Genomic DNA, 21,439 nt, shown 5'->3' with positions numbered 1-21,439 from the left:
CAACTTGATTATCATACACGTTGTAAGGAGAGTGATCACTTTAGATAAGCTATTACCAGCAGGAGAGTGGGGTGGGAGGAAGTATTTTTTCATGCTTTGTGTGTATATAAAAAGATCTTCTACACTTTCCACAGTATGCATCCGATGAAGTGAGCTGTAGCTCACGAAAGCTTATGCTCAGATAAATTGGTTAGTCTCTAAGGTGCCACAAGTACTCCTTTACATTTAAAATAGACCACTGAACAGCAATGATCTGATGATCTCCAATTATTGCTAATCTCGGTCCGCTCTGAATCAGAGGCTTACAGTTCAAGAGCTCTTTGTCAGTGTTAGGACAGCTGTTTCTATTTTAAATTTTGAAGGTCAAGTGCCGAAAGTACTGAGTCTTCTGAAAATCTGATAACTTATTTTGGTCCCTAATAGGGAGGCTGAGTATTTCTGAAAATCTGGCCTCAAATGTGAGTGCTGAGCCCTCTTAAAATTCCAGCCTAGGTGTCTTGTTCAGGGTCCCACAGAAAGTCCATGGCAAGGTCCGGAGTTGACCCTGCATAACATAACAGGCGTACTGGGTCTGACCAAAGGTCCATCTAGCTCAGTATCCTGTTGTCTGACAGTGGCCAATGCCAGGTGCCCCAGAAGGAATGAACAGAACAGGTAATCAAGTGATCCCTCCCCTGTCACCCATTCCCAGTTTGTGGCAAACAGAGGCTAGGGACACCATCCCTGCCATAGCTGTTCAGCAAAAGTGAGCTCCCTACTAACATGCTCATGTTTGTACCATGGAAGAGTAGCATGGACCCCCTTCATTTCTCCAAATGCATGTATATGTTATGATAAAACCAGGATAATAATACTTATCTCTGCTGCCAGATACACATGGTGTGTACATTCTGGTCCTGCCTGCTGGAGTCTGTTCTTTGACCTGAGAGTGTTTGGGATGCGCCAGCTAGCACTGCTGCTGTTCTGATTGGCTTGCGCGCTTGACCCCATTCCCTCACCTGTTCTCCTTTCACTTCCATATTGAAACCATTGGAGGAGTAGAATTAAGAGCCAGTTTTCTGAGGCTTGCAATGGAACAGGAGGCAGATGGTGGCTGGAGGCGTGTGAGAATCTGTACTCTGGAAACAAGCCACTTGTGCACTTTTCCATCTCTAGAATAGGAGAGTCCGATTTTCCCTCTTCTCCAGCTATAAGTAGTATTGCAGTGATAGAGGAATTTACATACAATTATAAAGCTGCCTGTAGCTGGGTTTTAACCCACAACTTGTAGAGCTCAAGTGGAGCCCTAATGGCCATTGCTATTTAAGCTTGTCTCTCCCTGGCTCTGACAAAGTAAGAAGTATTGTGCGTGCCTGTGAGACAGGGCAAACGTATCATAGAATATCAGGGTTGGAAGGGACCTCAGGAGGTCATCTAGTCAACCCCCTGGTCAAAGCAGGACCAATCCCCAATTTTTGCCCCACATCCCTAAATGGCCCCCTCAAGGATTGAACTCACAACCCTGGGTTTAGCAGGCCAATACTCAGACCACTGATTTATCCCTCCCCCATGTATGTATGTATGCTAGATGTCACACAATGGTTGCCATTAAAGAGTCAACATGTAACAGTTTTTCTTTGATACTATACTGCTGTAACTATCCAGTGGTAAATTTGCCACCCTGACACCCCGCTCTTGGCTGCGTGTGGCATTATAGCACTTCTCACGTCCGTTTCTCCCACTTTCTTTTGCCTGACTCTGGCCACAGAAGTGTCCTGGCCCTCCAGCCGGACCACTTTGCAAAGTCCTGCTCCTTCTAGAGCCATGGTGCCCTTTACAGGAGTCCAAAAGAAACATAAACAAAACCAAATGTTCAGCCTCGCTGGGCTCAGCTGGCAGCCATCACAGCACAGGTGTGCCACTGCTTCTTTATGTGGTCCTCCTGTCTACCACAGGCCTGAATTAGCCCCACAGCCCAACACGCTACTACCCTCACTCAGGTACAGGCAGCCTACAGTTCCACGGGGCTGCTGCCTCCTGTCAGGCTTCCAGCTCATCTAGCCAACCTTGCTTCTCGGCCACCATTCAGGTGGCTTAATAGAGGGAACAAACTCTCTAACCTTCCCACTCCCAGGTGGTCTCATTGCAGTGGGACTCACCCACCTCTTGATGGCATCAAGTTCTGCCCTTTCCCAGCTGGGCTGCAGTTCTAATTTGGCCTGGCCTGCCTTCTGGGTGTGAGCAGCAGGTTAACTGGCCTCTTGGGCCCATATTAACCCTTTCCTAGCATGTGTGCATGAATACATATTCCTTATTTTTAAAGAATTGCAGTATCTCACAAGATAGTTTGGTAACTGCTGGCAAGCACTGACTCTTAGCAATACTAGTCTCATCGCTGGCTTGAGCCAGCGTGGGTCAAGGGACTTGCTGGCCGCCCTTCCCGCAGCCCCCATTAGCCTGGAGCGGCGAACCACAGCCAGTGGGAGCCGCGATCGGCGAATCTGCGGACGCGGCAGGTAAACAAACCGGTTCAGCGCGCTAGGGGCTTTCCCTCGAACAAGCGGCAGACCGGCTTTGAGAACCACTGTTGTAGGTTACACCTCAACATTTTCAGAGCTTTAATCCAAGCTACAAATGGCACAGATGTAGAGGTAATCAATTTAGGATGGCAGAAACCATGTAGATAAAAACAGAATCACTTACTGCATACTCATAAATTCAGAAAAAAAAGCCCGTTAATGGAAAATATAATCACCTAAGAAAACTTCAATAAGAAATTGGCTAATGAAAAGGATTATAAGATATAACTGTTTAAGTATTTCATTCTAGCATGTAGTGGGAATTAACAGGATAAATGCTTTCTTTTTAAGGTCATGCCTTATGTCTCCGGTGGTTGAATGTGAACTGTATCTTACCTCTGATGTGCAAAGGAGAGTGAGAGTTCATGAGATCAGACACAGTACCAAGAAGTTTCCCAGAATTCTTTAGGGAGCAGAAAGTTGTACCAGTGAAAGAGTATTTTATAAGCATAGAGGTAAATTCTACTGTTTCATCCCTTTAGCTCCACTCACTTCAGTGCATTTGCATGAACATAACAGATCCGAAATGGATTGATTAAGCTTCAAAAATAAAACTCAAAGTGAAGGGCAGTATTAGTAGTTTGTTTAAATGAAACAGGATATGGAAGGGACATTGGAAACAAACCCTTTCATAGGAGATGCAGCTCTGCTGTTTGAGTTTAATATATGAGGAGCAAGAAGAGGGAACTGTATAGAGTTAGTAAGCAACAATTAATATCTTTATTGCAGACTGGAGCTGTACAAGCCCAGAGACAAACTGAAGGCTTAAAGACTCCAGTCACCTTTTGTTTTAAATTGTGCCAAGTGAGAAGCAATTTTTCATGATCTTATTCTCTGAAGTCCTCAGTTTGAGTTCAACATGAGCTCAAAAATTGACATTAATGACATAAAGTTTAAAGCAGTGAATTGATTTTTAAGCTTGAACAGCCAAAGGCAAAGTTCTCAACAACATACAACTGTTAAGCCACAGGGTTCTGATTCTGAATGCTGTCATAGATCATTTCCACTTGTAGTGCAAAATGTATAGAACTAATGCAGATCTTGGTAAACGCTTTGCTTAAAATCCCTACAGCACAAATATGTTAAAATCTTTCATCTTCTTTAGAGAAGCATTGTATGAGGAAAAGTGTCCTAATGGGAATTCTGTACTCACCTGTATCCAGACAGGAACATTGTCAATGAGACAACAGTATGTGAGAGCAGGTACAGCAGTGAACTAGGTTTATTAAATAAACATCAGAAAAGGTGACACTGTTAGTGAATGATCTGACTGAGGTGGCGAGGCAGCATAATCAGTTGTGTAATTTAGGAGTGGACATGTGCTTTAGCAAAATGTTTTCCAGGAGACAGGAGTAACTCTTGAAGGACAGCCCTGTTTGTGACTCTTAGTTATAGAGGTTAAGGCCAGAAGGGACCACTAGCTCATCTAGTCTGACCTCCTGTATTTCACAGGCCACCAATACCCACTAAATCCAACAACTGAAATGAGACCAATGTATTACAACCCACAGGAGACTAGACTGTTATGTGCCATGGGCTCATAATAACCTTTCTATTCTGAGTTTTAATTCCAGGAACTGTTAATGATTTTTGAGGGCTACTTTAATCTTTGGGTGTTTAGCATTGCTGGGAGTGCACATTGTGCAGGATCCTGGGCTGCCTCTTGTTCAGGAACACTTGGTTTGGGGAGGGTTCTCCATCCTATTGCCTTTCTTTGCACCTCCTCCCAAGGGGAGCCTGAACATGGCCCCAGTATGGGCAATCTGTATATAAGGGCCATGGTGACCATGTTTGGATGCAGTGGGGATTGTTTTATAGCTGGTTATAAAGAGTGGGTTGTGGGATGCTCCCCCTTTCAGAGGGAGAGCACGTGCAGAAGGATGGAATAGTCAGGTTTTCCCATTTATTTCTTCTGTGATTTTGTCAATATTGTAAACTTGGATTTTCTCATCACATGCCCAGTCTGTAATGGGGACTGTAGTTTTGCTTTGTCAGTGTTTCTTTCTTTCCCCTCTTAGGCAAGCTTGCAAGGCCTCTCTTGGGTAAGGGTAGAGTCCATAAAGCAGGGAAAGCAGAAAAAAAACAGTGCAATGACCCAGCTGAAGAAATCTCAAGATAAGCAATTTAAATGGTCAGAAAGAAATGAAACTTGTATTCCAATTAATGTGCTTAAAATTCATGCCCTCGCTCCGTGTCAGGCACTTATGAAGTACAGGTACATAGTTACACAGCAAAATGTTACTTGCTTAACAGTGTTCCCGTACTTTAATATAAACTATCCAAGCACAGTCTCTGTTCGGGAACACGGGCAGTTCTATAAGTAAATTATGGAACTGGAAGAATCATTCATCTTTAAATGAGATTTGTTCATTTTGTAGTGTGTTGGGGATTATGTAGTGCTTTTCGTGTACTATACTTCAGAGTGCTTTACTAAGCAATGAATTATATTAGAGTTGTGCTATGAATGAAAAACTAATACCACAGCCACAAATGTTAATGTGTAAAAGAGTTATTTGTTAAATCTGAACTCTGTCACCTGCACCTATGCAGATGATGGATAGAGATTCGTGCTGTGCAAAACAGTTGTTTACTTTTATGGTATATGGTCAGCTAGGAATTAAACATAGATCTCCCAAGTCCTAGTTGACTGCCGTAACCACTATACCTGGAGCGCGCCCTCTCTACCTGGTTACCTCCTTTAATGCCAATCCGTTTACAGGTTTTGATAGACAGGTCTGGGTTCTTTGGGATCCCGCCACCCACTCAGTGCGGTGTATCTTCTTTCTTTTTTTTAATTTCAAAAAATGAAATTTTTATAATGAAATTATTTGGCGGTGCCTCCACGCCCCTCGATCCTTCCTGGCAGGGTCACCAGGGCAGCTTGGGCAGAAAATTCTAACTACAGAGTAATCCCCACTTACTTGCCAGATAGTTGGAGACTTCCAAGAAATAACACAAAACACACAAAATATATTCAGCACAATAATTATATTAAACAGGAGACAAATACCAACATAATAGGGTAAAACACTCTTTTTAGGGTCACTGGTGCCCGCACTGCAAATACCGTGACATGATGTAGCAAATATAAAATTAATGCCCCGTTGATACACGTACTTTGCTGGGGCCCTTGATGACCTATAACCACAAAATTCTTCTTTGCAGTGGTTTAGCAGTGTGGCTGACTAGGTTCAGTACAGCCCAAAGGACTCACAAGTGGGAGAAGGTGGTAAATCCCTCCACAGATGTAATATGCAGCAGGTTATAAAGTCCTCAAACCCTTACTCCCTGGCTTGAGGACACAGTTCAGGGAGTAGGGGGTCCCCAAAACAAATTCCCTGACTGACTAACTAAAAGATGGTGCACTCACAAACTCCATGAATGATCCTCAGGTTTGAAGATGACTCTGGACTCCACAGTCAATGCAGAGGGGCTGCTCTCTGCTGGCAGGGCTGCTCCTCGGGCAAGGATCAGGCTGTGTCGGTCCCAGGATTTCCCCTCACCACAAAGGGGTGCAGGGCTCAAGGTGTAGGTTACACCACTACACTAACATCCAAACAGTAGCCTCCTAGCCCAGCCTCCAGTCACACACTCAGCAGGCAGCTTCACTGGCATAGCAGCCAGAGCAGCGCTGATCATGTGGTGACTGGTCTTACCTAGGGAGCTGGAGGGCGAACTCAGCCTGGCTGGGAAGTTTCCCAGCAAATGCTACAAATTGGGAATCATCAGTGGGGAAGGAAAAATCCAGCTAAGGGATCTGCTGTCAGGTCCCTATAGGCCTGTTCTTGGGGGGAAGCCTGCATGCAGGCCTGGGACTCACCAGCTCCCTGCAGCCAGTCCTGCCCTTTCCCTTGCTGGCTCCAGACTGACTCCAAAATGGCTTCTCCCTGGGAGGGCCTCTCACTCCCTATTGTTTGCTGCGCGGACACTAGTCTGTCTTGGGTCCCCCTCCCTACCAGGGACAGTTTGCCTCTCCCTGAGCTGCCAGCAGACAGAGTCCCAGGAATCTATGTAATCTCCTTGGGGGTTACATACCTTTCTGCTTATCCTTTGTGGGAATTCTCTTTCTCTTGCTATATATGAGGCTTGTAAGAATGGGAGCCCAAACGGAATAGAAAAGAGGAATGAAGAATCAGAGAACAAACAGCTGTCCTGGTTTGGAAGAACTGAATTTTGGCTTTGAGTTTTACTTTTCTGTATCACCTGTAAGCTCACATATAAAAGAACCAGTTTGAATGTGGCAGCAGAGAATTCAGAGGTTAAAAAATTCTTTGGATGAGAGAGATTAAAATGCATTCTGCCCTTCTCCAGTCTATTGACATAAAATCATAGCATTTCTTAATGGGCCCCTCTGGCAAGGTGAACATTTCCCTTATTTACTGCTAGCATTGGTCATCACTGGAAGGAAACGAATCTGAAAATTTGCTTTTAAATAAGAGGAGCAACTAAACACTGAAGTTTTCCTCCTCTTATTTCTGTTTGAAACAGTAAGGCACACCACCCTGATCAAGTTTTAACGAGCTTGAGTACGAGCATTTCTTCATTAAGCATCCAAGAGCAAAACACTAAAGCTTTTATTCATGTGTATTGAGTTACACTGGTGCTATACAATAAGTGCAGTATGCCAAACAGAGTAACAGGCACCAGTCTAACATACAACTGCTATGAGAAGGACAGCTACAGAATAACATGAGAGCATTGCAGCAGGGATGTTTCATGAAAGTGGTATGTCACCTCCTCAGGGTCAGTTCTGCAAATCTTCATTAAGAATTTTGCGATGGGGCACAATGTCAGGGACCACAGGTCTTGAACGTTGGTCTATAGAGCTCTGCCACCGAGAGACCTACTTACAGTTGCCAGAATAGAAACTGAACCATGACAGCAGACTCTAGTACTGGACTCCAATTGGCAGAATGCTGGGCATTCTGATTGGTTCTCAGCTTCTATATAAACCCAGCACAGGCTCAGGAAGTTGTCCATGCAACTGGTTCTCCCCGCTTCAGTCTGTTTCCCTTGCAATACTTGCTCCTGCTGCTGGCATCCTGGTAACCTGACCCTCCCCACCTCCAGGTATGCCCTCTGGCTTGTCTCAGCCTCTGATCTCCTAGTGTCTGACCTGGCCCGGCTTCTGCTCTGACCACTAGGTCACACCTCCCATACCCTGGCTCTGAGGCCCATGTGCTGTTGCCTCTAGGAAGCATGCAATCTGAAGATTCTGGTGTTATCAACCTGAAACCCAGTTAGCGTGTTCTCTCATGTTTCTCTGCTAGCCAGAGAATCACTTCTCCTTCAAACATCAGGCAAATGTTTTTCTTTCTTTTTCTCTAATTATTAGACTGACCTTTTCACAGAGGCTTGAAGAACAAAGTGACCAGTATTCATTTCAGCCTTTATTTTGAATAATAAATAAGCATTATGGTTTGGGTGGGGTTTTTTTGCCTTCCTCTGAATCGTCGGATATTGGACGCTTCCAGAGGTGGAGCAGCAGATCGAATGGTCCAGAGATCCAAACTCTTAAAATCATTCCTATGCTCCTATGATCTTTATAATAAATGTTATGGAAAGTAAACTCATTGGCAGTAAAGATTCACTTTTCTTTGTGGTTCTTCTGCTGTATGGGTATCAGAGTCTCTGTTCTTTGTGAATTGAGTTTTTCATGGTATACTACTTTATTTAAATAACCAAAAACTTCAGTGACCTGTAAACATGAGGGTCTGATTTTGGGTGGGACATTCTTTTTATAAAGAAAGACAGGATGCTTGTGTGGTTAAAGTCATATTCCGGTTCTGTTCCTTGTTGTTCATCTGCTGGGCTTCCTGTGTGACCTTGGACAAGTCACTAAGACTCTTCAGTTTCTTCCTCTGCAAACTGGATAATAATTCAGTTCTTACCTACTTCCCAGGGTGTTGTATTAGTGTGTGTAACATGCTAAGAGCCTCAGGAGGAAGGCAAAGCTGCATTATTCATAACATCTCTTGAATAAATGTCACTTGAAAGACTCTCTTATCCCCTGCTGAAGTACTTGATAGTATGTGCCCTAGCAGCTGGTGTAAGAACTGTCAGTGATTCAAGGGAGTGCACCCTCTGCATGGCTAGTCGCAGTTAGGATTCAAGAAAGAGGGTGTTGGTCTTTAGGCATCAACAAAATGGTGCCTGGCTGCATTGTGGGTACAGAGAGGAAAGGTCATAAAGAGCCTCTTTCAATAACGAAGTTACTTTTAACGCAAACTAATTACTTGTCAGTGATAAATGCTGTTATTGCAATTAGAGTAGTAACTTAAATAGAAAGTGGTAGCTTGTATGTACTGTTGCTATTTAAGTATTGTCACATTTCAGGGCAACTGCACCTGTATTCCCACGTTATGGTCCACCATCTAGGGCACCACATTCAGGCTTCTGGCTCCCCAGCCATCACGTCTCTTGGGTGGAGGCATGCCTCTCTTGATCTCCCTCCTGACTGGGGTATTTCCTGGATGAACCATTCTCTGCCTACACTGTGAATTTCCCAGAAAATCAGACTGCCTAAGCAGGCCTGTTCTGCTTTTCTCCTCACAGGCTATCAACAGCATAATTGCCCTAAGTTTAGTTACCGCACATTTCTGAGCAAGCACCCTTATTCTTTAGGTAAAAGCTTTACAGAGAAAACACTGAAAACGATAAAAGAGCCTACTTGCATGCTAATAAGCTTATCAGAGATCACCCCAACTCTAGAAAGGGCTCTTGACTACTTTATGACCCGCCAAAGGGGTTCTCTGTGGTCACAAGTTCATTAACAGCTGTTAACTCAGAACAAGCACACTCATGGATCTGTGATTTTTTTCTCCTTTATACAGTTCCAAGGATCTTTGATCCTTAGATACCATGATTCCCTAATCAGATAGACCGTGGGTTTCTCCTCAAAACATAGTTTCAAAACATTGTGTCTGGAGGTGGGGAATTTTCATTCCCTTCCTCCCCTCTCCCCTACCCCCCAGTATTTTATAGGATTCTCATTTAACTTTAAAAGTTCACATTGTTTCATATAATCTTTTGAAGCTTATAACATTTTGCAGGGTTTAAATCAGTCAGATCTCCACCTTGGAGATGCTACAATCCCACAATAATATAGAAAAAACATTCATTTTAATGTAATTGACTCCTGTGATACTTAAACTTAATTCAGTAAGGTTTGTCCAGGATATTACAGGAAATTGCCATATCTGTCACAAGTATCATAAACACAACAGTGACTAAAAGGCTGTGCATATTACTATAATGCAACCTAGCTAGTATTACTGAACAGCATTTGATGTGCTCAGTAAGGTATAATGAAATAAAGTATATTACTTTGCAACTTGTCAGACAGCTGTGTAAAATACTAATGTGATGGAACAGGTTTTTTCCTTTTTTATCATCCAACAAAAGTGATTTAGAGTATCACGTTTATACAAATAAAACTTTGCTCACCTTCAGACAGGATAGCAATACAGCTTGAGTTTTTATTTCTTTAGGATATCAAAGATTAGCAGAGAAACTATTTTCATAGAAGGGGCAGCAATCTGTTCTTAAAGTACATAAGCAATCTTTTATACTTGACTAACATTTAAAGCTGTCTCATGGAATTTGGTTCTTCTCTTGCTCTTAGCCATTTGAACTTTCCTGTTGTCAGTACAATCTATAAAACATGACATGGACATTCTGTTTCATACACAAGTGAACTTTGAGCTCTTCTGAGACATTGGTCACAAGTGAAACCTGAACGTCTTTGAATTATTTTTCTGCTTCAGACATAGAGGAATTAACAGCCCTAGATATCGAACTCATCCGGCATTGCAGCTGCAATGATATAACTATTCTTCCACTGCTGCAGTCTTACCATAAAGTAGCTGGTGCCAAGTGAGGGACATAGGGTGTTTTTTACGCTTCACGTTTATTTAGTCTGGAGTGTATTTTGAATCACAAACTGTTGAATAAATCAGCTGTAGTTGCTTTTTTGCAGTGTGCTCTACAAAGAAATATATTCAGTGCCTCATACATACCAAATACCATAACCACTGTCTTCCGTGATTGAGACTGTTAGAATAGTCTGATAAGGGGAAACATAATAAGCAAGTGATTACTTCAGTTTTGAAACATGGTAAAATTAATGTTTCTATCTATTAGAATACTGTTAGTATTACTTTAAAATCAGAATGTTTCCAGTATATACATAATCATGTATAAAGAATTATGATTATTTTTCTTTGTCGCATTTATTTTTTATGCAGTTTTAGCTGTGAGATGGAAATTCTATGCATTTCTGGTATTTTCATTACATTTATTCTCCTAGATAAACTAATGGAGATTACAGTTCCAGGAACAGGTGCATTATGAATGTCCAAATTATTACATTGAGGGCATAGGTCAAATCCTAGACATTATTGTATAACTGAGAAATTACTTTTAAAATTGCATATAACCCACAACCTTCAATTCTTAATAGTCTAGGAGAAGTTGACATCCAACGGTGGATACACTCAGAATCATCAGATTCTGGTAATAACTTTATCTTCCTGATTCCAGAATTTATATTATAGTAGAATAAAATGAGGATGGATGGATGGATATCCATTTCCTTAAGGATTACTTCCTATGCTTGCACTGGGAACTTCTCTTCTGAGAACCTGTAAGAGTAACACAGATATTACTAACATGTTGTTAATAGTAAACCTCCTGTTCAGAAACTATATTCAGCACTTTTCCCATGTTGACTAAGTAGGCCACATCTTTCATTGCAAACTAAATGAGTGTTAAAGAAAAAAATTAATATTATAGTTAAATTTGTCAAACTTTTTTGTTATACTCTCTATTCTTATAGTGTACTTTTAATTACCTGTCATAATTTATAAGGCACTTATTATCTTTGTACCTAAGTAGTTACTTAAGACATGCATTTATTTCTTAATACACAGACAATATTAACTAAAAACTTTTGTTGGAATTCTGGATCTATTGAAGTCAATGTCAAAATTCCTATTGACTTCAGTGAGGCCAGGATTCCACCTGAGTGTTGCTAAGCCACTCAAAATATATTTTTTCCTACCAGGGTCATGTGGGTTGCATTTATCCTCATGTCACTTTGAATACTCCCTGAATTTCTTCCAGGCATTAGCGAGTATTTGAAGGATCTAGCTTCTTCGGAGTTCCCACCTAGACAAGTGCACTGGTATTGATAGCAGTGTATGTACTGGTTTGAGGAAATCCTGGTGTTGGAAAACTTGATTGAGTAGTAGAGGCTCACAAAATCCTTCCCGTGTCGCTTCATATAGTGTTTGACCATCCTTTTTATTTTTCACTGACAACATACGAACTGATATTAACACTTAACATTAATGGAGTGTCATACCATCCTGTCCTTTTCAAAGCAAGGGATTTAACATATACAAGGTCATAAAATGCTGCTTTGATAGATGTAAAATGTACATTCTGCAGCACTAAGGAGTTAAGAATGCCATAACATGATTTGAATCATCTGTATTGTCTTTGAAGAAAAAATAACAAAGCTTTCATTCTGTTGTTTCCTGGATGACACTAAATCTCCAATCAATTATTAAAGTGTCAAACTCCTCTTTACAAAGTGATTTGTTTAAAAGTAAAAAAAAATAAAAAAAGAGAGAGAAAAGGAATATTCTTTTTTGTTTTGATGACATGATTAATTGTACCTTTCAGTTCTTGTTTGTTTATGTTCAAGAAGTAAAAATCCATGGCTGGATTTGTTTTGTTTTTCCTTGTGTAACATAAAAAAATCAGAATTCTTCAATTATGAAAAACATAAGGAACGGGTTAGTCAGATAGAAAAGACTTTCTTTTAAGCACCTGTGCTGATATATATCCCAAATGTAGTTCAGTGCAGACAAATGTAGAATACTAAGCTTGAGAGAAATAATAAAAAGATCTGCTCAACCATGAGGTGCTGCAGGGTAATGAAAAAGAAAGATTTAAGAGTATAGTAGGAGAAAATCCTTAAATCTTAATCCCACTGTGGAGCTGCAATGAAGACGACAAACTGGTTGCTGATATGTACAATGTTGGTGGAATAGTAAAATATATATTTATCAAAAGTTTATTATTGCCATCATGAAGCATTCTACCTAACCTACTGTATAATATTTTATCCAAACATGTTCTCACTATGGGTTTGATATGGTGGGTAGATCTGGCTTGTGCAACCTCTTGTTCAGATTTGGATACCCCGGTGCACGTGCGAAGCCTCTCTGTTAGTTGTGAGTGAATGCACTGTAGAGTAAGTGCTGCTGGTGCTTACGTATAACTGGCACTGGATATATAATTGTACCAACTTTCTTTGCAGTACTGCTTAGTGCAACAAGAGCCGATAATAGCTGTTTAGTCTCTCTTGTATGAGACTAGAAAACTTTTTAACTGGAGCAGATTGTCAACAGCTTTAACAAAGGTCAACAAGGATGTCATCTTGTTCGTCAATGTAGCCTGGTATCTCTTCTCTGTGGGCACCTGCTTGAGAGGGCTTGCGGCTCCTTATTAACCAGACTGCTAAAGCAACAAGGGCGGGGGAGGGGGAAACAGTCTTACAGTGAGCTGGATGAAACCGAGCTAGTCTCAGGGAAGCTCAGCCTGAAGCCAGCTATAATTTCTGAAAATGCTGAAGAAAATGTTGTCAGACTGCTTGTTTATCGGGGTAGTATATCGGCTTGTGATTTCCCTGTAGATGTTAGTGGTTTTAGCATCAGGAAGGCCAGCTCTGCTTTTGGATTATTATTTTTAAATATATAGTCAGCATGGGGTCCAGATTAATGCTAAACTGAAAATGTAAAGTAAGCAAATAATGGAAGTGAATTAGGCCACAAGAAGATATAAAAGTTAGTCAATCTCTCCTCACCACTGCCCAAACACATGGAAAGCAGGTCAGGTCCTCCATGGGTTGTCATGACCCGAACCATATATATATATATATATATATATATATATATATATATATATATATTTAATTGAATTTGACCAACGGTGGGACATTATAAAGCAGACAGGATTTGCAAATATCTAAACTAATGGCTAAATAAAAATGCAGAGACTATATTGGGCTTATTGCTACTGGGGAAAGGAGAAGGGAGGAACCTTTTTTTTAATGATACAAAATGATCGGAATAAATTACAATAAAAGAAACCTCCCATCATATTATGATTTTAAAAAACAGTGGTTCTAAAAAAATAACCAACAAAAAAAATGCTGAAACCAAGCCACATAGAAAATTGAGAATCATTTTGCCAGAATTTACAATACCTGAAAGCGTGTTCGGAGTAAGTAATTAGATCAGGGATTGTCAACCTTTGGCACACAGCCCACCAGGGTAAGCCCCCGGCAGGCTGGGCCGGTTTGTTTACCTGCTGCGTCCGCAGGTTCAGCCGATTGCAGCTCCCACTGGCCGTGTTTCGCTGCTCCAGGCCGATGGGGGCTGGGGGGTTACCCTGGTGGGCCACGGGCCAAAGGTTGCCGATCCCCGAATTAGATCGTAGAAGAATTAGATATGCTTCTGAACAAAGGTGAGGGGGAGATGGCAATATTGGATTCAAAGTGAGGAAAACAGTAGAAAAATGTTCTTACATACAGAACCTTCACCAATCTCATTGCAGGAATTCCTGTGTATCTAGTACACCTTACAGGGATCTGTATCAACTCAAGATGGGGACATGGATGTCTTTGTAGACCACTCAGGAAAGACCTTTCCTCAGTGTGCAGTTGCTGTTAAAAAAGCTAACAAGCTTAGATTGCATAAGGAATAGGATGTTGTTAATATGGAGAATATTGTAATGCCTTTCTACAATCAGTGGTACCACCTTATCTGGAATTCTTTGTCTTATTGGTCATCTGATCTCAAAAAGAATATTGCAGAATTAGAGGGGGTTTGAAGAAGGGCAAAGAGAATGATTAGGGGCATGGACAAATTTTCATATGAAGACAGATTTGAAAAGACTGGGATTTGTTGATACATTGTATAGTCAATTGCTTGGCCACGCTTTGGTCTCTTGAATATATTTCATAATGAATCAAATAGTTATCATCAGTCAGGTTTATTGCTATAAGCCAATAAAAATATAGTGTAGATTCTATGTGATATCAGTCTCTAGGGAGCCATTCTGTGAAGCATTATTATATTCACTTTACAGAGAAAGTATGCTTCCAAAGTTATACCGCTAAAGCCATCTTTTTATACCTTATCCTTTTACAAGTAAAAGGTACCGTGTACATCATCTGAAACTAGATTTAACCAATCAGCTTTTTACCTTGTTTCTCTGGTACCATGGTGTACCCTTATCTCTTTGTTCTGAACACATGCATTCCAGGTACCAAGGGGCATGAAAGTACCTCATAGGTTTGTATTAGGGTAGAACAATTATGTCTTGTCCTCCTCCTTTGGGACATTCCAGTACTGACCTGTGAGACTAATTCCCTTTCTGTTGCTATGGTAAAGCACTCATCGGTAAGACGAAGATTATGTCACGGAGGTCGCGGAAGTCACGGAATCCATGACTTCTAGCAACCTCCATGACATTGGGGGTCCCCGCAACTGACCGGCTCCTGGCAGGGACCCCTGAGCTGTCCAGCCACCAGTCGCGGTGGCAGAGGGACCCTGCAGCTGCTCAGCCACCGTGAGTAGCTGCCTTCCTCCCACAGCTCCCAGCCACCTCTGGTGGTGGCAGAGGGATCCCAGAGCTGCTCAAGAGCTGCTGGAAGGGGCAAAGCTCCCCAGTCGGTGGTGGCGGGGAGACCCCCCACCCCTCCACTCCAGCCTCAGAAGGCAATGGGGACCCTGCAGCTCCCAGCTGCTGCAGGTGGGAGGCCGGGTGCTGGACCCTCCTCTCTCCCCATTTTGTTAGGGATGTTTTTAGTAAAAGTCAGGGATGGGTCACGGCTTCCGTGATTTTTTGTTTATTGCCTGTGACCCGTCCATGACTTTTACTAAAAATATCCATGACAAAACCATAGCCTTATTCATCGGTCCTGGTCTTGACAGCTTCCTATTTGCTTAAGTCAATAACTGACTGCAAATGCAAGTGGTTATGGGATACTTAGTAAAAGTGAGCATGGTTATAAAAAAACACAGGCTGATTTAGGCTATATAACTGCTATCATATTTATGCTTAATAGTACCTGTGAGTGTGTGTATGTGTATATATATATATATATATATAAAAGGTGAGGAATATACATATTAATATTATATGCTAGCCAGCTGGGGAAATGCTGTTCACCCTCCCTACTGAGATGCGAGACCATCCATATCCCTCTGGGTCATTGCTTGCTAGATGTCTATATCCAGGCAATTGGATCTGCCATTGAATTCTCAAGAGCTCCACTGATATAGGGATTAAAACCCAGACAACTAGGCAACACCCATATCTGTGTCTCTTTGCCTGCCTGAGAGAAAACAGCCCCTTTTCAGCCATGAGATAAAAATGCATCACGTAGGGGAAACGGACACAACAGGTCTCATAAAAATATTACAAAATGTTACAAAAAATTCCCGCTTGGTTGCAATTGCACACTCAATTGTCCATCTGTGGTTGAAATGAAGTGGAACAGTTTGTAATTTATAAAACACTTTATCTTTTCTTTTTCCAATGCCTGGGGATTTCTTCACTGTATGCTGATATCTTGTGGTGTCTCCAGCCTGTGGGATGCGCCATTAAAGTTTAAGTCAGTTAACCTGATAAACTTTTTGTTTTTGTTTTACATTTCTTGTGTTTTCACTAACCCACATTTATACATAGATGAACTTAGTTTATTTACAGTGTAATAGGGATCAAGTTGCTTATTACGCAAGCGATGTTTTGGTACAGCACATGATAGAAGAATGACTTGGATTTTTACTCTTAATTCCCCCCCCCTCCTTATTAAAATACATTTTGCTTTTCGTTCTCATTTTTCCAATTCTTTAGCACTGATATACGTTTTAGATTCTTTCATAGTTTTTGCATATAGACATTCATTTTACTCCCTTAACATATACATTAGTAGTTTTCCATAATATAGCACTTGACTGCTAAAATAGATGATCGCCGTCAGTTCTGAGAGGAGTTGTGTTGCTCTCCCCGCTAAGCACTCTGTGTTAACAAGAGAGTTAGCAACAGATTTTTTTACCCAAGCTTTTTAGAGTTAATCTACTTGTGATAGAAATTAAACATTTGTTAAACATTTTTGACATGTCATAACCATAGGGGTAGCCTAAATTCCTCCTTACCTGTAAGGGGTTAAGAAACTCAAAAGTAAGCTTGGGAGGGATAGCTCAGTGGTATGAGGATTGGCCTGCTAAACCCAGGGTTGTGAGTTCAATCCCTGAGGGGGTCATTTAGGGACCTGGAGCAAAAATTGGGGATTGGTCCTGTGTTGAGCAAGGGGTTGGACTAGATGACCTCCTGCGGTCCCTTCCAACCCTGATATTCTATGATTTGGAAGTACAAACTTTAATTAATGTATACATTTTCCTTTAACAGAGCAGAAGAGAAAATAGTAAAAAAAATAATGCAAAATGAAGTTTAAATGCAGGTTTATGCAAATCTTCTTTGAGGGTAATCAATTTTCACGACGTCTGTTTGTGCTTGGGAGACATAGAAACATATTGAGATTTGTTTAGTTGGCTTTAACATTCTGCAGCATAACAAGACATAATATACATTGTTTTTAAGCATTTGGGCTATAATAAATTTATAACTATATTTTAATATTTAATAAATGTGCAAACAAGTTTATAAAAAACAAAAAAGTTATTTTATTACCATTAACTTTTTATGTTGACGTTTTTCCCCTTCGCTTTTTTCCTTTGAACAAAAAACCTTTGATTAATAAAAAAAAAAAGACCTTTTTGTTTGCAATCGCATTATTTATTGAGGCAGAAATGTATGTACATGTATTTAAAACTGAGGCCTTTTGAACTTTGCAAAAAATGTGTATTATCATGGTTATATTCCAACCATAATATTAGAATAGCACTTGTATTAAAATGTTTTTATAATGGAATATAAAACTGTCTTTTGTTGTGACAAAGTGTAAACAAAAATTAGTCATATCATACACACAACTTACAACTGCTATTTATGCTTAATGTATACTAATATACATAATATGTTGTGGATAATACATATTATTATGATGTCATTTTCCCGCTTGAAACAAGTTTTTGTTTTGGAATTTTAGTTTCATTTATACTAAATGGTGGGAGAGTGTGTGTGTGTGTGTGTGTGTGTGTGTGTGTGTGTGTGTGTGTGTGTGTGTAAGGAAAAAGTTGAAATATAAATGTTTCAGTAGAGTCTATATGATTTTTTTTTTTTGGTCAAACTATTGGTTTGCAAAAGTTTTCAAGATTTTGACATTCTTCCCAATTCAAGGACAGGGCGGGGAAAATTCAAACTCTTGTGGGATGGGAAAAGTGTTTCCCACCCTGTTCATTTTTGATATTCCCGTATGTCATGTCTGAAATTACCGTAATGGGTCCTTAAAATTCCACCTGGCCCCACAGAAAGTGAGTGTGCTTTTTATATATATATATATATATATAAGAACACAATATAATTCAGTGGAAATGACCCTACTGGGGGAGGTGCACTTTTAAGACTCCACTGCTGTCATGTGTAAGCTCCTCAGGAAAGGGATCATGTTTTTACTTGAATTTTATCGTGGGGCAGCCAGCACTTGTGGAAGCAATAGAAAATAATATTAATGGGTTGTTGACCTTCAAAAGACATTTTAGCACTCAACATTTTGAAATTGCCATTTTATTTTTTGTAATCACTGCATGCATCTTTTCCAATCTTATCCATACATGCTGGGATTTTCAGACCATAAAGGATAGATAATCCAGACAGCTCAACAAGCGACATTTCAATCTCAGTTGAAAGTTTGAACGCTATAAAAATAAACAGAAAATATACATGTGCAAATTACTTTGCCAAGGAGCAAAAGACAGATTCTCAGCATCTGCCTGTCTGATGTTTTGCATTCTTTTTGTTACCTATTGTATTGCCTTATGTAGAGTCTGTTTCACATCTAAGTAGCTTGATGTAATGAAGTTATAACTTTACTCAGTTCAGTTTGCATAGGCTTTAAAATTAAACAGCTTACATTTATTTAGATACTTGCATCCTTAAGGATCCCAGAGTACTCTAGAAAAAAGGTTAACTGATCCACCATTGAAATAAATCAGCTGTTGGAACAGCGCACAGTAATACCACACGACAGAACAGGAAGTGTGTAAGAATCCCATACCCAAAATTATAATTTGTCCAGGACACTGAGATAATGCCCTTATTCTTGTCTCTTGCTGATTTGGGAACCTTGCAAGATTTAGGTCCAGCAGGAGAAGTGAAGACTTAAAGTGCCAACTTTTAATTTTGTCTTGTCATTCTGTTTTTTTTCAATCACTTTCTCACATATGGTTTTCTTGATTGCATGACCCGGAGGAAATGGGGTGCTTTATGCATTAGTTAGTGTGTTGAACTTGTTTAAAAGCAGGTGAATATTAATTATCATAATTAAAGTAAAACATTTTTTGAATGGACAAAGAGGAGTTTGTTTGGTCCTGCATGCAAGTGTCAAAGTGGATGTGTCCATGTCAGACCGAGAAGTCTGCTGCTTGCCAGGAGCTAGGATTCACGATGTGACTGAGAGACTGCCGAGACTCATCAAGCCCTCTGATCGCTACCCCTTCCTGCTTCTCCATGTGGGCACCAGTGATACTGCCAAGAATGACCTTGAGCAGATCACTGCAGACTACGTGGCTCTGGGAAGAAGGATAAAGGAGTTTGAGGTGCAAGTGGTCTTCTCATCCATCCTCCCCATGGAAGGAAAAGGCCTGGGTAGAGACCGTCGAATCGTGGAAGTCAACGAATGGCTATGCAGGTGGTGTCAGAGAGAAGGCTTTGGATTCTTTGACCATTGGATGGTGTTCTAAGAAGGAGGAGTGCTAGCCAGAGACGGGCTCCACCTAACGAAGAGGGGGAAGAGCATCTTCGCAAGCCGGGTGGCTAACGTAGTGAGGAGGGCTTTAAACTAGGTTCACCGGGGGAAGGAGACCAAAGCCCTGAGGTAAGTGGGGAAGCGGGATACCGGGAGGAAGCACGAGCAGGAGCGCGTGAGAGGGGAGGGCTCCTGCCTCATACTGAGAAAGTGGAACGATCAGTGAGTTCTCTTAAGTGCCTATACACAAATGCAAGAAGCCTGGAAAACAAGCAGGGAGAACTGGAAGTCCTGGCACAGTCAAGGAATTATGATGTGATTGGAATAGCAGAGACTTGGTGGGATAACTCACATGACTGGAGTACTGTCATGGATGGATATAAACTGTTCAGGAAGGACAGGCAGGGCAGAAAAGGTGGGGGAGTTGCACTGTATGTAAGGGAGCAGTATGACTGCTCGGAGCTCAAGTATGAAACTGCAGAAAAACCTGAGTGTCTCTGGATTAAGTTTAGAAGTGTGAGCAACAAGGGTGATGTGGTGGTGGGAGTCTGCTATAGACCACCAGACCAGGGGGATGAGGTGGACAAGGCTTTCTTCCGTCAATTCGCAGAAGTTACCAGATCGCAGGCCCTGGTTCTCATGGGAGACTTCAATCACCCTGATATCTGTTGGGAGAGAAAAACAGCCATGCACAGACAATCCAGGAAGTTTTTGGAAAGTGTAGGGGACAATTTCCTGGTGCAAGTCCTGGAGGAACCAGCTGGGGACAGAGCTTACAAACCAGGAATAATTAGTAGGGGAAGCTAAAGTGGATGGGAACCTGGGAGGCAGTGACCATGAGATGGTCGAGTTCAGGATCCTGACACAGGGAAGAAAGGAGAGCAGCAGAATACGGAACCTGGACTTCAGAAAAGCAGACTTTGACAACCTCAGGGAACTGATGGACAGGATCCCCTGGGAGAATAACATGAGGGGGAAAGGAGTCCAGGAGAGCTGGCTGTATTTTAAAGAATCCTAATGGAGGTTACAGGGACAAACCATCCTGATGTGTAGAAAGAATAGTAAATATGGCAGGCGACCAGCTTGGCTTAACAGTGAAATCCTTGCTGATCTTAAACACAAAAAAGAAGCTTACAAGAAGTGGAAGATTGGACAAATGACCAGGGAAGAGTATAAAAACATTGCTCGGGCATGCAGGCGTGAAATCAGGAAGGCCAAATCACACCTGGAGTTGTAGCTAGCAAGAGATGTTTAGAGTAACAAGAAGGGTTTCTTCAGGTATGTTAGCAACAAGAGGAAAGTCAAGGAAAGCGTGGGCCCCTTACTGAATGAGAGAGGCAATCTAGTGACAGAGGATGTGGAAAAACCTAATGTACTCAATGCTTTTTTTGCCTCTGTCTTCACGAACAAGGTCAACTCCCAGCCTGCTGCACTGGGCAGCACAGCCTGGGGAGGAGGTGACCAGCCCTCTGCGAAGAAAGAAGTGGTTCGGGACTATTTAGAAAAGCTGGACAAGCACAAGTCCATGGGGCCGGATGCGCCGCATCCAAGAGTGCTAAAGGAGTTGGCGGATGTGATTGCAGAGCCATTGGCCATTATCTTTGAAAACTCATGGTGATCGGGGGAGGTCCCGGACGACTGAAAGAAGGCTAATGTAGTGCCCATCTTTAAAAAAGGGAAGAAGGAGGATCCTGGGAACTACAGGCCAGTCAGCCTCACCTCAGTCCCCGGAAAAATTATGGAGCAGGTCCTCAAGGAATCAATTCTGAAGCACTTAGAGGAGAGGAAAGTGATCAGGAACAGTCAGCATGGATTCACCAAGGGCAAGTCATGCCTGACTAATCCAATTGCCTTCTATGACGACATAACTGGCTCTGTGGATGAGGGGAAAGCAGTGGACGTGTTGTTCCTTGACTTTAGCAAAGCTTTTGACATG

The 21,439-nt window shown here is 41.5% G+C and overlaps 1 protein-coding gene across 1 annotated transcript in view; it reads left to right on the top strand.

Annotated features, from left to right (window-relative positions):
- MAGI2 (membrane associated guanylate kinase, WW and PDZ domain containing 2) overlaps positions 1–21,439 on the top strand; it is a 1,194,001-nt gene that overhangs the window by 292,283 nt on the left and 880,279 nt on the right. The window lies entirely within an intron of this gene.

The sequence above is a fragment of the Eretmochelys imbricata genome, chromosome 1 (assembly GCF_965152235.1).
Source record: "Eretmochelys imbricata isolate rEreImb1 chromosome 1, rEreImb1.hap1, whole genome shotgun sequence".
Taxonomy (NCBI): Eukaryota; Metazoa; Chordata; order Testudines; family Cheloniidae; genus Eretmochelys; species Eretmochelys imbricata.
This window is presented reverse-complemented; position numbering and strand designations above follow the sequence as displayed.